This window comes from Schistocerca gregaria, chromosome 3 (assembly GCF_023897955.1).
Source record: "Schistocerca gregaria isolate iqSchGreg1 chromosome 3, iqSchGreg1.2, whole genome shotgun sequence".
Taxonomy (NCBI): Eukaryota; Metazoa; Arthropoda; class Insecta; order Orthoptera; family Acrididae; genus Schistocerca; species Schistocerca gregaria.
In genome coordinates, this window is record NC_064922.1 from 758,100,048 (window position 1) to 758,117,902 (window position 17,855).

Consider the following 17,855-nt stretch of genomic DNA (forward strand, 5'->3'; position numbering starts at 1 on the left):
GATAAAAAAAAAACCAAATGCTTTTGTAACAGCGATCTTTCTTTTACATCAGTGTTCGCATTCACTTAGTCATGCGTTAGCTAGGTATCTGGCAGTTTCCATACCTAATTTGTGCGTCAAATCACAAAGTCAAGTAGATGAGCCCCCCTTCCCTCCTCCCGGCCCCATTCCACAACTTTCCCTTCACAGTACTCACAGTACTGTAAAAGCTGTTCTTACTCTTTTCTTAACTCATAAGTCGTCGGTTGGTTTTTGGTATCGTCCATGCCTTTCTGCCATTGACTAATTACTTATTTGTATTAATTTATCCGGCAACTGCTTTGTATATCTAGATGTTGATCTGTGGATGATTACCTATTGGAGCCACAGCTGCGATGCAATGCAGCTGGTTACCGATTTCGGCCATTAGAAATAATATTCATATCTTTGCAGCTTATTTGCAGTGTAACATGTCAACTTTGTTACTACATATGAGTGCCTCAGCAAAGAAATACTTTTTTCTTTAATACGATGCATGCGATAGATCACATTAACAAATGTTCAAATATGTGTGAATTCCTAAGGGACCCAACTGCTGAGGTCATCGGTCACTAGACTTACACACTACTCAAACTAACTTATATCAAGAACAACACACACACCCATGTCCGAGGGAAAAGTTCATCTTCCAAATTACGACTGAAATACCGAGAATATATAGCGTTGCCAGTACGATAACATAATCGTTTCCAAGGAAGGAAGAAAAATATTATATTATTCTTAGGTCCACTGTGAGTGATGTAGTTTTCCACAAGACAGAGTCGTTGGCTTTTCCTTGCTCTGGTAGGGAAACGGGCCACTTCTAATGACATCGTTGTCTGTGACTCGTGATCTTTCAAACAGCTCATCAAACGAGCCTCAAAACGAGCCTCAACGGCTGAGTGAACAGCTTCCTGCATTCGACGAACGACTATAAGAGGAGTAAATGGCAAGGTTGATACCAGCCTTGCGTTTCGAAATCGGACGTCGCGACTCTTCCTCTCATACAGCGCAGTTACGCCACTTGTCACAGCATGAGAATGAATTTAGATCAATTGTCTCAACGGTTGTTGGGCATCACTGCAGAAGCCTGACGCTATAAATGTAACTTGTCTCAAGAGCAAGCGTTTTGTACTTGCAGTACGATGTCGATAAATCTTCTACACTCAATGTCTTTGGATTGCAGTTATACCACATTCTAACTACATATACTTTATAATCAAATGCGTTTCACATCCGCTTGGTTTGCCGGTCACTGTAAGTGATACACAGTATTCCGAGGCGCATGTTTTATCATTATCACCTGGTGGATCATAAACATACGATTTTCTATTTTAATCCGCGAAATACCGGATGTTCCAAAAAAAGATTCATCCGATTTCACTAGGCCACATCTTATACATGAATGAGGATAGAAACTTCAGGTGAATTTTAAGTTACACATAGAAACTAAAAGTTGAACTTGGTACGAGCTGTAAGTTGTTGGTTCATGTGGATAGTCGGTAGGGACCCTACTTGTCCATTACCCATTTATGCCGCTTCCCGATAACGACAACATAACAACAACAAAATTTATGTGTCATGAAGTCATTTCTGAAAGTATTAGTATGGACTGTAGCCTTGTATGAGAGTGAATCATGGACGATAAATAGTTTAGACAAGAAGAGAATAGAAGCTTTAGAAATGTGGTGCTACAGAAGAATGCTGAAGATTAGATGGGTGGATCACATAACTAATGAGGAAGTATTGAATCGGATTGGGGAGAAGAGAAGTTTGTGGCACAACTTGACCAGAAGAAGGGATCGGTTGGTAGGACATGTTCTGAGGCATCAAGGGATCACCAATTTCGTATTGGAGGGCAGCGTGGAGTGTAAAAATCGTAGAGGGAGACTACACTAAGCAGATTCAGAAGGATGTAGGTTGCAGTAGGTAATGGGAGATGAAGAAGCTTGCACAGGATAGAGTAGCATGGAGAGCTGCATCAAACCAGTTTCAGGACTGAACACCACAACAACAATAACAACAACAACAACAACAAAAACTGTTTTTCATGTTCCGGTTCGACCCGTGCAATTCAGTTACAACTGTGCAGTGTGATGTTCCTCGACATAGGACACTGCGTCTTCTAAATGTCAAAGAATTCGACACTAGGACCAGCAGTTAGAAGACGCCGGCTATTTATACAGGATGATTCCATGATGACGTTTCAGACTTTCAGGAATGATGTAGGAGGGTAAATGTGTCAATACCAGGTAAAGGACACTGGTCCGGAAACGACCGATATGGAAGTTACAAGCGAAAACCATTACATCGGTTTATGTGTACCCGTACATATGTTTCCATGATTGCAGTTCCTGGAACATATCATACTTCTTATTCGTCAGCGGATGTGGTTCCAGCATAATGGAGCTTCGTCTGTTAATGAGGGAGCCACTGCAGTCACCGTTGACCAGAACGATATGAGTGTAAAGTATGCTACCATACAGGCAGCTCTGACTGAAGTTGCACGCATTTAAGAAGGTAACATGCTAGGTTGACTCGTTATATGAACTGGTTCAGCGATTGGAGTGTTTTATGTAAGGCAGGAGTAGGCAATGACGGGATAGAATAGTTTCAAGTTAGAGCTCCACAGTTAAGTGCAATAATATGTGATATATCGTCAGCACCATTTTATAAAAGCTTTAGGGTGAGCTTAGATACTGCACAGGTGGAGGACGGTAATCAAGTTAGGAGCCGCAGCTGTTAAGACTACACAATGACCTCGCGCAGCTACCTCATCCTCTGCATTCTGTTTTTATTTATGTTTTCATTTTTTGTCAACATCTCTTGACTGATTGGCTGCCGCTCGCTACGAATTCATCTTCTGTGCCAACCTTTCCATCACTTAACAGGAACTTACATCCTCAGTTATTTGCTGGGTATATTCCACTTCCATATTTACAGTTTTTACCCTCTAAGATTCCCACTAGTACCATGAAAGTTATTTCCCAGTGTCTTAACAAATGTCCTATCGTCCTGTCCCTTCCTCTTATCAGTGATTCCCGTACATCCCATTTCACAAGGATTCTGTGGATAAACTCCTGGCCGGCCGCGGTGGTCTCGCGGTTCTAGGCGCTCAGTCCGGAGCCGCGGGACTACTACGGTTGCAGGTTCGAATCCTGCCTCGGGCATGGAGGTGTGTGATGTCTTTAGGTTAGATAGGTTTAAGTAGTTCTAAGTTGTAGGGGACTGATGACCTAGATGTTAAGTCCCATAGTGCTCAGAGCCATTTGAACCATTTGATAAACTCCTCTTTCCTTACCTTATCAGTCCATCGCATTTTAACATTCTTATGCAGCCTCGCACCTCAAATGCTTCGGTTCTCTTCTTTTCCGGTTTCCCCACAGTCCGTGTTTCACAACCATAAAGTGTTGCACTCCAAATGAACTCTCAGAAATGTCTCCCTCAAATTAGGGCCTTTGTTTAATACTAATAGACTTCTCTTGCCTAAGAATGTTATCTCTGACAGTCCTAGTCCGCTTTTTGTGATCTCTTTGCTCTGTGCATCATGGGTTTGCTACCCAGGTAGCATAATCTGAAACCAATGATCGATGGGTAGCGTCTCTGATCAGTAATCAGATCGTCCTGAGTCCTGGATTCGAACCTTGCTAGTGCTTACATTCTGAATAAAAGTCATCAGCATTGGTGGCCATAGACTTCCGGCATGAGAAGTCTCCTCGTTCTGCCAACGCCTAGACAAAGAGGGCAGAGAAGCACTCTCTTGCCCTTGGAGTGGGAAACTGCTCCAAACAGACAGAAGAACCAGCAATGATCCATTGCATGAGGACACAGAAGGCAATGCAAAACCACTGCATTAAAGACATATAAGGGGTACCCATAGGACACATGACCTGTAATTGATAACGTGTCAAGACGACCTATCCATTGGCAAAAGACTCCGGACTAATCCCCCAGGAGTAGGAATAGAAAGGTAGAGCAGACAGTGAGTTACAGTGAACAGTCCAGAAATAGGGTTCTTCTTACCAGATACGATAGCAAACCAGCACCAACTATAGTAGTTCAGGAACACATTGTGACCTCGCAAGCAGAAGATGAAGAGACCAATTATACTGGGGTATCGAACAGTAATTCACTATGCAGAGGTAGATGAAAATCCAATAGTCACACGGGAGTGGAATGTGGTTGTAGGGGAAGGAATGGAAAGGTTACAGAAGAATACCATCTTGGTAGTAAGAATGAGAAAGACTTATTGAGTCTGTAAGGTGTCAAACAAATAACACACGTTACATTGAATTCCTGAAACAATTATGATTAACTCAATATATCACAGGACATAGTTATGAGAAAGTGTACAGAATTTTATTGATACGTAAAGTCAAGCGAATAAACACAACAACGTTTCATGAATATGAGCGACTAACACACTGGTAATTGCATGCAAATTTTGTATATTCAACCATGACCTGTTGTTAAACATTTTCACGGTTGTTGGGCTAAGTTGAAGCTGAAACGCGAGATGTCTAATCTAACGAAAAGGATTGATCAACCACTGTAGAGTTATGAATTGTTTTAATTGTGTACTTCTTTTTGTTTGCTCTTTACCAACCTCATTCAATTTTTAGTATTTTCATTGTGCATTTTAGCGTAATTGATATCCCTGGCCCTTAATTGTACTTAATTTGTTTGTATTTTTATCCACCCCTAGACACTGTCATCAGCCATCTTGCCATTAAAGAACCTTATAATAGTTAGAAATATCACCTCACAGTTCTGAACATCCAGTATTAATATTTTACCATCCTGCACATTATTTTCCTAATATTGCTATGGCATGAAGTCATACGTTGAGTAAAAATAAACCTTAATAACGAAAATCTAAAATTTTCATTTTCTGCTAACATATAGCTGCGCCTGAACCCGTACACTGCTTTCTGTTAGCGATAACGTTTCCTTTACAGGGAGTGTAGTGGAACTGACATTGAGATCATTGTCTGATTTCACCAGTGTCCGTTCTGCTGCACTCTTCTGACTCTGCATGTGTGAGATGGTATCTTCCTACCTTGCAGGCTGTAGGTTCAACACCAAATTTCTAAAACACTCACAGAGCGTCATTGTGAAACTGTGGTAGGAAGATAGATCAGAATCACTCTTACACATGATAGAAGTCATGAGCTAAATTTCAGCTAGTAATAGCGAATACTCTGTTCAAGAATCACAAGAGGTGGAGGTATACTTGAAAATGGCTGAGAGATAAGTGAAGATCGTGTTAGTTTACACCAGGGACAGACAGAGATTCCGAAAACAGATATTGGGTTGTAAGGCGTACACAGGAGCAGATATGGAGTCAGATCACAATTTAGTTTGGTTTGGTTGTTTGGGGAAGGAGACCAGACAGCGTGGTCATCGGTCTCATCGGATTAGGGAAGGATGGGGAAGGAAGTCGGCCGTGCCCTTTCAGAGGAACCATCCCGGCATTTGCCTGGAGTGATTTAGGGAAATCACGGAAAACCTAAATCAGGATGGGCGGACGCGGAATTGAACCGTCGTCCTCCCGAATGCGAGTCCAGTGTCCACAATTTAGTAATGATGGAGAGTAGGCTGAAGTTTAAGAGACTAGTCAGAAAGAATCAATGCACAAAAAACCGGGCCACAGAAATACTATGGAATGAAGAGATGCGTTTGAAGTTCTCTGAGGATATAGATAATGTATAATGAATACTTGTAATGAATGGAGTTCACTTGAAGAGAAATTGACGTATCTAAAACGGTCAATCACAGCAGCTGAAAAGAAAGACATACGTGCGAAAAAGGTAACTCCCAAAAAGCCGTGAGCAATAGAAGAAATACTCCAGCTGATTGATGTAAGAAGGAAGTACAAAAACAATTACAGAAATTCAGGAACTCAGAAGTCAAAGTCTCTTAGGAAAGAAATAAATGTGAAGGAATCGAAAAAGAAATGGTTGTCGAAAGGATTGACCCAGCATGTAGAAAAATCAAAACAACCTTTGATGATAATACAAACCAGGGGCTATAACATTAAGAGTGCAATGCGAATTCCACTGTCTAATCCAGAGGATAGAACAGATAGTTGGAAAGAGTACAATGCAGGCTTCTATGGGGGGAGGGTGGGGGGGGGGGGGTGGGACTTGTCTGATGACGTGTGGAACAAGAAACAGGAATCAACGGGGAAGAGAAAGGGGATCCAGGTTAGAATCAGAATTTAAAACAGTTTCAGACGACTTAAGATCAAATAAGCAATAGGGATACATAAGAATTCCTAAAATCATTCAGGGAAGTGTCTACCAAACGACTATTCAAGTTCGTGTGTAAAATGTATGAGAGTGGCGATATACCTTCAGAAGTTCGAAAAAAAATCATCGACAAAATTCTGAAAATTGCAAGAACCGACAAGTGCAAGAATTATCGCACATTCACCTTAACAGCTCATGCGTCCAAGTTTCTGACAAGAATAATACACCGAAGAATGAAAAGAAAATTAATAATCTGCTAGATGACGATCAGTTTGTATTTAGGAGAGGTAAAGGCAGCAGAAAGCCAGTTCTGACGTTGCAGTTGATAATGGCAGCATGACTGTAGAAAAATCAAGACAATTTCATAGGAGTTGTCGACCTGGAGAAAGCGTTCGTCAGTGTAAAAGGTTGTAAGATGTACGTAATTCTGGGAAAAATAGGTGTAAGCTATAAGAAAAGACTGGTAAACTACAATAAATACAAGAACAAAGATTGAATAAGGCTGGAAAACAAACAGCGAAATGTTCGGATTAAAAAAGTAGTAAGATAGGAATGTAGTCTTTCGCTCTTACTGTTCATTCTAAACATCGAGCAAGCAACGATGGAAATAAAAGAAAGGTTCAAGAGAGGCATTAAAATTCAACTCTTATTGCATCATTTCATGTACTTAAATGTTAAACAAAGTCAGGGGGAGACAAAAGCATTGTCATGCTTCTTTGTTAGGCGGTAGCTTCATTAGTCATCTTTCCGTTGAGACCTAGAGTGATAGTAGTGTCCCGAGGTAAACTTTTTATCGCATTTGTAATACGATTTGGATATCCGCTTTTCGTAAATATCTTTCAAAATTCCTGTGTATTGGATTTGTCAAAATCTTTTTTTTTTAATCGATAAAAGCAATTGTTTCTTTATTATATTCGCTGCGTTTTAGTATTATCTGCTGTAAAATAAAAACTACGCCTATCATAGAGCGTCGTTCCTAAAACCCATCTGTTCCGCATGCAGTACTACTTATGTTATGTTTTTTTAAGTCTTGTATTTAAAATCTTAGCATATATCTTGTTCGCTGTCTAGTGAACTTATCCCTCTGTAGTTACGGCGTAGGCCCTTGCCCTCTTTTTTAAAAAGTGATAGTACTCTAGTAATCTTTCAGTCTCTTGGAATACTCTTGCTCTTCCATTTATAAAATAAATTACACTCCTGGAAATGGAAAAAAGAACACATTGACACCGGTGTGTCAGACCCACCATACTTGCTCCGGACACTGCCAGAGGGCTGTACAAGCAATCATCACACGCACGGCACAGCGGACACACCAGGAACCGCGGTGTTGGCCGTCGAATGGCGCTAGCTGCGCAGCATTTGTGCACCGCCGCCGTCAGTGTCAGCCAGTTTGCCGTGGCATACGGAGCTCCATCGCAGTCTTTAACACTGGTAGCATGCCGCGACAGCGTGGACGTGAACCGTATGTGCAGTTGACGGACTTTGAGCGAGGGCGTATAGTGGGCATGCGGGAGGCCGGGTGGACGTACCGCCGAATTGCTCAACACGTGGGGCGTGAGGTCTCCACAGTACATCGATGTTGTCGCCAGTGGTCGGCGGAAGGTGCACGTGCCCGTCGATCTGGGACCGGACCGCAGTGACGCACGGATGCACGCCAAGGCCGTAGGATCCTACGCAGTGCCGTAGGGGACCGCACCGCCACTTCCCAGCAAATTAGGGACACTGTTGCTCCTGGGGTATCGGCGAGGACCATTCGCAACCATCTCCATGAAGCTGGGCTACGGTCCCGCACACCGTTAGGCCGTCTTCCGCTCACGCCCCAACATCGTGCAGCCCACCTCCAGTGGTGTCGCGACGGCGTGAATGGAGGGACGAATAGAGACGTGTCGTCTTCAGCGATGAGAGTCGCTTCTGCCTTGGTGCCAATGATGGTCGTATGCGTGTTTGGCGCCGTGCAGGTGAGCGCCACCATCAGGACTGCATACGACCGAGGCACACAGGGCCAACACCCGGCATTATGGTGTGGGGAGCGATCTCCTACACTGGCCGTACACCTCTGGTGATCGTCGAGGGGACACTGAATAGTGCACGGTACATCCAAACCGTCATCGAACCCATCGTTCTACCATTCCTAGACCGGCAAGGGAACTTGCTGTTCCAACAGGACAATGCACGTCCGCATGTATCCCGTGCCACCCAACGTGCTCTAGAAGGCGTAAGTCAACTACCCTGGCCAGCAAGATCTCCGGATCTGTCCCCCATTGAGCATGTCTGGGACTGGATGAAGCGTCCTCTCACGCGGTCTGCACGTCCAGCACGAACGCTGGTCCAACTGAGGCGCCAGGTGGAAATGGCATGGCAAGCCGTTCCACAGGACTACATCCAGCATCTCTACGATCGTCTCCATGGGAGAATAGCAGCCTGCATTGCTGCGAAAGGTGGATATACACTGTACTAGTGCCGACATTGTGCATGCTCTGTTGCCTGTGTCTATGTGCCTGTGGTTCTGTCAGTGTGATCATGTGATGTATCTGACCCCAGGAATGTGTCAATAAAGTTTCCCCTTCCTGGGACAATGATTTCACGGTGTTCTTATTTCAATTTCCAGGAGTGTATTAATGTATTGAACGCCTTGATTTTCCTTGCATAGCCAATGAACTCTCCCCTCCCCCCTCCACCCCCACACGCAGAATTCGTAGGTAGTTGGAGAGTCAATGAAGATACAGTGCTTAAGAGACCGTAACTTATCGCATTCTTTCAGCTCGGTTGCGCAACTTGGTAACTCAGCATTGGCACCTGAGGGGCGATCTGATACCATGTATGCAGCGGCCAGGTGACAGATCTTTATTAAATGACAGGCTGGCGGGTCCTCACACAGTGGATTGCTTGTCGCAGTCACATCGACTAAATATCTAGGCGCGACGTTGCAAAGCAGTCTGAAATTTAACAAACGAGGAAGCACAGTAGCAGGGAAGGCAAATAACAGTCTTTGATTTACAGGGAGAATTTTTGGAAAGTGTGGTTGATATGTAAAGCAGAGAGTGTATAAAACACAAATGCGACCCATTTTTGAGTGCTCCTCAAGTGCTTTGGGTCCGCAACAGATTGGATTAAACGAAGACATCGAAGCAAATGAGAGGCGGGCTGCTATATTTGTAAGTGATAGCATCGATCAGAGCCTGGATGTTTTGGAGATGTTTCGTGAACTCAAAGCGTAATTCCTGAAGCGATGACGACGTTCTTTTCGCGGAAATTTTCTGAGAAAATTTAGAGAACCGGCATCTGAAGCTGACAGCAGAACGATTCCGTTGCTGTGAATGTACATTTCGCTTAAGGATCACGAAGCCAGGAGAAATTAGGGCTCTTAAGAAGGCATGTAAACAGTCTTTTTCCTTCGCTCTGTCTGCGAATGGAACAGGAAAGGGAGTGATGAGTAGTGGTAAGATGTAAATGTCGAGTGACTAGGGCCTCCCGTCGGGTAGACCGCTCGCCGGGTGAAAGTCTTCCGATTTGACACCACTTCGCCGACTTGCGCGTCGACGGGGATGAAATAATGATGATGATTAGGACAACACAACACCCAGTCCCTGAGCGGAGAAATTGTCCGAGCCAGCCGTGAATCGAAACCGGGCCCTTAGGATTGACATTCTGTCGTGCCGACCACTCATTTACCGGGGACGGACGATGAGTAGTGGTGGAAAGTACCATCTGCCAGAAACTATACATAGAGGTTTTTTTATTTATTTGATTTATTTAGTCCTTCAAATCCTATATGTATAGAATGTATACAAGGATATTGGACATGGTTAGGTATTTACAAGATAAAAATACAGTTTGTATTGCAATGCTAAGGACTAGATAGTCAGGTAATTTCGCACAGATTCTTAAATACAACAAACATCACAGGCAACATACAAAGTAGAATATTAATAATGCATCTTTAATTTTGTTGTTTGGCTTTTATATATTCTGTCAGACTGTAAAAGCAATGATTAATTAAATATGCCTTTAATTCAGCCTTAAAACTATAGAGTTTACCTATTGATTTAATATCTTTAGGTAGATTATTGAAAATCTTTATCCCAGTATGTAGTGTGCCGTTTTGGCACAATGATGTTCTCACCTGTTTCACATGGAGGTCAGATTTTTGCCTTGTATTGTGTGCATGTATATCTTCATTTTTTAATAAGGTATCTGCGTGTCTATCAATATATTGTTTGATGAAAACTGATATTTCGTAGATAAAAATGCAAGGAAGAGGAAGAACTGACAGTTTTTTTAATATGGGTCAGCACGATTTCTTATTCTTTACCCCTTCAATAATTCTTAGTATTCTCTTTTGCATTCTGAAAAGTTTAATATTTGTTGTTGTATTGGCCCAGAAGATTATGCCATATTTAATTACAGAATGCACATAGGAGTAGTGTACATTTAACAGGCTGGCTTTGCTGCAACATGTTTTTAAGATTCGTATCATGTAACAGGTTTTGCTTAGTTTTCTTTGCAAATATTCAATATGTACCTCCCATTTTGTGTTGTTCTGGAGCCAGAGTCCCAGAAATTTAGTGCTATTAACACTTTCAAGAACTCTGTCCCTAAGTTCTATTTCTATGTTTGGGTGGTGTCTTCCTTTTACATTACAGAAGTTCAGTGCTACTGTCTTTTCTTTGTTTATAATTAGCTTGTTGTAGCTGAACCACTGTTCATTGTTTGTATAGCGGAGTCTTTTAGTTTTTCTTCTGTTTTACCACTAATATGGAAGCTTCTATCGTCTGCGCGGATGCGGATACCCGCGGTATTTGTTACTAGGCGGATAAAATCGTGACCGGCGCGGATATCCACGGGTCATCTGCGGATAATGAGCAAGGCATCTGCCCAGTACGTATGCTGCAATGTTAGTTGAAAACTTCAAGTCTGTTGACATTCTTGGAATCTTGCAGGGCCCGGGTAGAGCGGGTATCTGTTGTCCTCGCCCCTGGCTACGACCGACGTAGCTGTACCCAAGAGACCTGCGCCTAATCCGTTTCCGCGACCGTGTCTTTTGTGTGGCCTGTGAAGTACTCTCTGCGTGGCAAACCTGCCCACTGTCTACCAGACAGGTGCCCGTTGCAATTTTCCGCTGCCTTCAGTTAGCGCTTTGTAGTGACCGAGTGACAACGTGCATCGTAGCAAATATCAGTGAGAGTTCTTTCTTCAAATGAACACCATATCGATGGATACAATTTCGTGTGAGGTGAAAAAAGGTGATTTTACATTAGTGAAGGAAAACAAATTGAAATCGCCGATTTGGAAAAAATTCGCACACGTATTTGATGGCAACGAAAAGATAAAAGATATAGTGGCTTGTTTTGCATGTAAAAAAAGTATATTCCTACACTTGACACAAAAGTGGAACTTCAAATTTGCTAAAACATTCGCGTGAGGCTCGACAAAGTAGCATAATTACTTATTTAAATACCAAGAGAGACGTGAAAGTTCCTGAAGTTCCGCCAAATTTGAAGACAGCCGCGACAGAAAAACTTATCAATCTTGTCAGCAAAGACATTTTACCTTTCGAAGTTGCGTGTGGATCTGGGTTTCTCGAGACAGCACAGTTTCTTATTGATGTGGGGGCCAAGTACGGCGCAGTGAGTGCTAAGGAACTGCTACCTCATCCAACCACTCGTAATTTCTATAACCACTGATTTTGTTGTCACTCTTCGGAAGACGAGTTATTTCTTCCAGACAACGTCAATTATTGCTGGCAGTTTAACTTTTTCACAGGTGCGCCAGCGTTTTGCAGTGTAGGCCTAATACTGTAAACATTTTCACCTGGAAATGACGAGGACTGAACGCGTAAGCTGTAATATAATCATCAGCTGACATGAATGGCTTCAAAATTTGACACACCCAAGCAGTGATTAAAAAAAACTGTCGGTAAATGATGCAATGTGCTAGTAACAGTTTAAAAGCATCATGATTTTCAGCTGCCTTGGCACAAGAGCACCGAAATATAATTGTTTCTATACATGTATTTTTATAATTTAATACTATTACATTGAATTTTATTTTTTTAAATAGAAGAATTAAATGATCTGCTGAACGGAATGAACAGTCTAATGAGTACACAGTATGGTTTGAGAGTAAATCGGAGAAAGACGAAGGTAATGAGAAGTAGTAGAAATGAGAACAGCGAGAAACTTAACATCAGGATTGATGGCCACGAAGTCATTGAAGTTAAGGAATTCTGCTACCTATGCAGTAAAATAACCAATGACGGTCGGAGCAAGGAAGACATCAAAAGCAGTCTCGCTATGGCAAAAAAGGTATTTCTGGCCAAGAGAAGTCTACTAATATCAAATACCGGCCTTAATTTGAGGAAGAAATTTCTGAGGATGTACACTCCTGGAAATTGAAATAAGAACACCGTGAATTCATTGTCCCAGGAAGGAGAAACTTTATTGACACATTCCTGGGGTCAGATACATCACATGATCACACTGACAGAACCACAGGCACATAGACACAGGCAACAGAGCATGCACAATGTCGGCACTAGTACAGTGTATATCCACCTTTCGCAGCAATGCAGGCTGCTATTCTCCCATGGAGACGATCGTAGAGATGCTGGATGTAGTCCTGTGGAACGGCTTGCCATGCCATTTCCACCTGGCGCCTCGGACCAGCGTTCGTGCTGGACGTGCAGACCGCGTGAGACGACGCTTCATCCAGTCCCAAACATGCTCAATGGGGGACTGATCCGGAGATCTTGCTGGCCAGGGTAGTTGACTTACACCTTCTAGAGCACGTTGGGTGGCACGGGATACATGCGGACGTGCATTGTCCTGTTGGACAGCAAGTTCCCTTGCCGGTCTAGGAATGGTAGAACGATGGGTTCGATGACGGTTTGGATGCACCGTGCACTATTCAGTGTCCCCTCGACGATCATCAGAGGTGTACGGCCAGTGTAGGAGATCGCTCCCCACACCATGATGCCGGGTGTTGGCCCTGTGTGCCTCGGTCGTATGCAGACCTAATTGTAGCGCTCACCTGCACGGCGCCAAACACGCATACGACCATGATTGGCACCAAGGTAGAAGCGACTCTCATCGCTGAAGACGACACGTCTCCATTCGTCCCTCCATTCACGCCTGTCGCGACACCACTGGAGGCGGGCTGCACGATGTTGGAGCGTGAGCGGAAGACGGCCTAACGGTGTGCGGGACCGTAGCCCAGCTTCATGGAGACGGTTGCGAATGGTCCTCGCCGATACCCCAGGAGCAACAGTGTCCCTAATTTGCTGGGAAGTGGCGGTGCGGTCCCCTACGGCACTGCATAGGATCCTACGGTCTTGGCGTGCATCTGTGCGTCGCTGCGGTCCGGTCCCAGGTCGACGGGCACGTGCACCTTCCGCCGACCACTTGCGACAACTTCGATGTACTGTGGAGACCTCACGCCCCACGTGTTGAGCAATTCGGCGGTACGTCCACCCGGCCTCCCGCATGCCGACTATACGCCCTCGCTCAAAGTCCGTCAACCACACATACGGTTCACGTCCACGCTGTCGCGGCATGCTACCAGTGCTAGAGACTGCGATGGAGCTCCGTATGCCACGGCAAACTGGCTGACACTGACGGCGGCGGTGCACAAATGCTGCGCAGCTAGCGCCATTCGACGGCCAACACCGCGGTTCCTGGTGTGTCCGCTGTGCCGTGCGTGTGATCATTGCTTGAACAGCCCTCTCGCAGTGTCCGGAACAAGTATGGTGAGTCTGACACACCGGTGTCAATGTGTTCTTTTTTCCATTTCCAGAAGTGTATGTCTGGAGTTCAGCATTGTATGGTAGTGAAACATGGACTGTGGGAAAACCGGAACAGAAGAGAATCGAATCATTTGAGATGTGGTGCTATAGACGAATGTTGAAAATTAGGTGAACTGATAAGGTAAGGAATGAGGAGGTTCTAGGCAGAATCGGAGAGGAAAGGAATATGTGGAAAACACTGATAAGGAGAAGGGCAGGATGATAGGACATCTGCTAAGACATGAGGGAATGACTTCCATGGTACTAGAGGGAGCTGTAGAGGGGTAAAACTGTAGAGGAAACAGAGATTGGAATACGTCAAGCAAATAATTGAGGACGTAGGTTGCAAGTGCTACTCTGAGATGAAGAGGTTGGCACAGGAAAGGAATTCGTGGCCGGCCGCATCAAACCGGTCAGTAGACTGAAGACCAAAAAAAAAAAAAAAAAAAAGAAAGCAGCGTTTCCCAATCTCACGAGATCCGAGCCGCTAATGTGTGAGCTCCGGAGCGCCAATGCTATCCTGTTTTGAATTGTCTGCTGTGATTTAAGAAGTCAAAAGTAGTTTAAGTTGTCGCAGAAATGGCACCCAAACAATAACTATGTCATTCCATACGATAACTCTAAGTACTACTGTCTATTACTATTAATTACTCATTCAAAACTTAAATATATGCGGATGCAGATAAGGAACTTTCGGATGCGGTGTGGATGCGGATTGCACTTTTCCTATCCGCACAGACCTCAATGTCTATACAATGCTTGGCCGCCAGGCTAGCCCCGCGGTCTAATGCGCTGCTTTCCGAGGGGGAAGGCGTGCCGGTCCCAGGCACGAATAACCCCGGCGGATTAGTGTCGAGGTCCTGTGTGCCGGCCAGCCTGTGAATGGTTCTTAAGGCGGTTTTCCATCTACCTCGGAGAATGCGGGCTGGTTCCCCTTATACCGCGTCAGTTACACTATGTCGGCGATTGTCGCGCATAACACTGTCTCCACGTATTTGTACACCATAACTACTGTACTAGGGCTACACTCATCTGGTATGATATGATACCGAGGGGGGGAGGGGAGAGGGAGGGGGAGGATCCGAATGTCAAATTTTCAAATGAGTGTGAATTCTTAGAATTCCAAAGGGAGCAAACTGCTGTGGTCATCGGTCCATAGACTTACACACTATTTAAACTAACTTATGCTAAGAACAACACACACACCCATGCCCGAGGGAGGACTCGAACCTCCGGCGGGAGAGGCCGCGCAATCCGTGACATGGCGCCTCAAACCGCGCGGCCACTCCGCGCGGCAGAGGTTCCACTGTGGGCCGAACCGCACAATAACTCCAGGTTCGATGTGGGGCAGCGGTGGGTTGGATGGACTGCTGTGGTCTGTTGTGCGGTAGTGAGCCACGGAGAACAACGGCGGGACGAAGCATCTCCGTCGTTTTGAGGCCCCCGGTTTAATATGCACACTATACACTACGGTGCTTGCGCAGTATGTATATAGATATAGATGTAGATCTGTCGTTTGCGTCCCTTTAAGAACTACGTGTTAGTTTTGTGTGCTAGTAAGTCCTGGATCCACACACAAATCTGGTCCAATAGTCGGTAATCTCCTATTGTGTTCACTGAACTGAGAATTTCTTTAGTTTTCCTGTAGCTGGTCAGCGATTTTCAAGCCTGACGTACTACTGTCCGGTTAGATTAGATTAGTACTTGTTCCATAGATCATGAATACGACACTTCGTAATGATGTGGAACGTGTCAGGTTAATAAAAGGTGTCTATACAAGATATTACATTAGACAAAATATTACATGACACACAATATTTTTAATTTTTTGTGGGGGTTGAGGAAATTACCCACTTACTATATCCAAAAATTCACCTAATGAGTAGGAGTTGCCATTAAGAAATTCTTTTAATTTCCTTTTAAATGCTATATGGCTGTCAGACTTTTGATGCTGTTAGATAAGTGACCAAAGACTTTTGTGGCAGCATAATTTACCCTCTTCTGAGCCAAAGTTAAATTTAACCTGGAGTAGTGAAGATCATCCTTTATCCTAGTGTTGTAGCCATGTACACTGCTATTACTTTTGAATTCGTTCGAATTGTTAATAACAAATTTCATAAGTGAATATATATATTGTGAGGCTACAGTTACGAGTTGTGGCTCTTTAAATAAGTGTTGCAGGATGATTTTGGGTGAGCTCCAGCAATAATTCTGATTATACGCTTTTGTGCAATGAACACCCTTTTACTCTGCTTTTACTCAGAATGTGATTCCATACGAAAGCAAAGAATGAAAATAGGCGTGGTAAGCTAATTTACTGAGATGCATATCGCCAAAATTTGCAATGCCCCTAATAGCGTAAGTAGCTGAACTCAAACGCTTCAGCAAATCCTCAGTGTGTCTTTTCCAGTTCAACCTCTAATCAAGGCGTACACCAAGAAATTTTGAATACTCTACCCTAGCTACCCATTTCTGATCGAAGTCTACATTTATTAATGGGGTCATTCCATTTACTGTGTGGAACCGTATATACTGTGTTTTGTCAAAGTTTAATGAGAGCCCATTTGCAGAGACCCATTTAATGATTTTCTGAAAAACATCGTTTACAATTTCACCAGATAATTCTTGTCTGTCGGGTGTGATAGCTATACTTGTATCATCGGCAAAACGTACCAGCTTTGCATCTTAGTGAGTGTAGAATGGCAAGTCATTAATACACTCCTGGAAATGGAAAAAAGAACACATTGACACCGGTGTGTCAGACCCACCATACTTGCTCCGGACACTGCCAGAGGGCTGTACAAGCAATGATCACACGCACGGCACAGCGGACACACCAGGAACCGCGGTGTTGGCCGTCGAATGGCGCTAGCTGCGCAGCATTTGTGCACCGCCGCCGTCAGTGTCAGCCAGTTTGCCGTGGCATACGGAGCTCCATCGCAGTCTCTAACACTGGTAGCATGCCGCGACAGCGTGGACGTGAACCGTATGTGCAGTTGACGGACTTTGAGCGAGGGCGTATAGTCGGCATGCGGGAGGCCGGATGGACGTACCGCCAAATTGCTCAACACGTGGGGCGTGAGGTCTCCACAGTACATCGATGTTGTCGCCAGTGGTCGACGGAAGGAGCACGTGCCCGTCGACCTGGGACCGGACCGCAGCGACGCACAGATGCACGCCAAGACCGTAGGATCCTACGCAGTGCCGTAGGGGACCGCACCGCCACTTCCCAGCAAATTAGGGACACTGTTGCTCCTGGAGTATCGGCGAGGACTATTAGCAACCGTCTCCATGAAGCTGGGCTACGGTCCCGCACACCGTTAGGCCGTCTTCCGCTCACGCCCCAACATCGTGCAGCCCGCCTCCAGGTGTGAATGGAGGGACGAATGGAGACGTGTCGTCTTCAGCGATGAGAGTCGCTTCTGCCTTGGTGCCAATGATGGTCGTATGCATGTTTGGCGCCGTGCAGGTGAGCGCCACAATCAAGACTGCATACGACCGAGGCACACAGGGCCAACACCCGGCATCATGGTGTGGGGAGCGATCTCCTACACTGGCCGTACACCTCTGGTGATCGTCGAGGGGACACCGAATAGTGCACGGTACATCCAAACCGTCAACGAACCGATCGTTCTACTATTCCTAGACCGGCAAGGGAACTTGCTGTTCCAACAGGACAATGCACGTCCGCATGTATCCCGTGCCACCCAACGTGCTCTAGAAGGTGTAAGTCAACTACCCTGGCCAGCAAGATCTCCGGATCTGTCCCCCATTGAGCATGTTTGGGACTGGATGAAGCGTCGTCT